Genomic DNA, 847 nt, shown 5'->3' on the forward strand with positions numbered 1-847 from the left:
GCCACCGCCACCGCCGCTACCACTGCCTCCACCGCCACTGCAGCCTCCGCCGCGACGGTGTCCTTAGGGAGTTCACTTCGTAACCATGACATTCCGGATGAAGACCCAATGCACAGCCCCTTGGGCGAGTGTCTTCTGCGATAACCCTGAGCTGATCAATGCCTTGTGTCTGAATTTGCTAGCTAGAAACTCCGTGGAAGCACGTCGTATATGTATGTGTGTGTATGTATGTTTATATGTAGTCGAAATTTATAGAAAAACAAAAACGAAGACAGGTGTATGAACAAGAAGCAAGTGTATTAGTTTGACGCTCGGGAAAAATGAATAAGACTTTAGGTTTCGAGCCTACGCTCTTCAACAGATAGTAATAAGAGGAAATATATAGAGAGAGAATGAAAAAAACGTGTAGAGTGCAGCGGTTCAGCATGGTGATATGCATGTGTATATATATGTATATGTGTATGTACAGGGTGTCCCAAAAAGATGTACTCACTCTTTGACTTTCCAGTACTCATGCATTTTGTGTTCAAGTAGATGTTTATTGATATACATACAATCCTAAAAAGTTTCAGGAAAATAAATTGTTGTAGAAACGATTATTTATTGTCATTTAGAATAATTTAATGTTCTCTCTCATTCCTGCGTGTTCGCGAATGTTCAAACTGCCTTCATTCATTTTCCAAACAAAGCTGATAACATCCAACAATAGATTCGACAACGTTGCCAAACATTTCATTTGGAATTGCAAGACATTGTATTCGAATTTCATTTTTCAAATCAATTGTCACTGATTTTTCAGCGTAGACCTTATCTTTGAGATGTCCCCATAAAAAAAAAAGATCCATTG

The sequence above is a fragment of the Octopus bimaculoides genome, chromosome 11 (genome assembly GCF_001194135.2).
Source record: "Octopus bimaculoides isolate UCB-OBI-ISO-001 chromosome 11, ASM119413v2, whole genome shotgun sequence".
Classification (NCBI taxonomy): domain Eukaryota; kingdom Metazoa; phylum Mollusca; class Cephalopoda; order Octopoda; family Octopodidae; genus Octopus; species Octopus bimaculoides.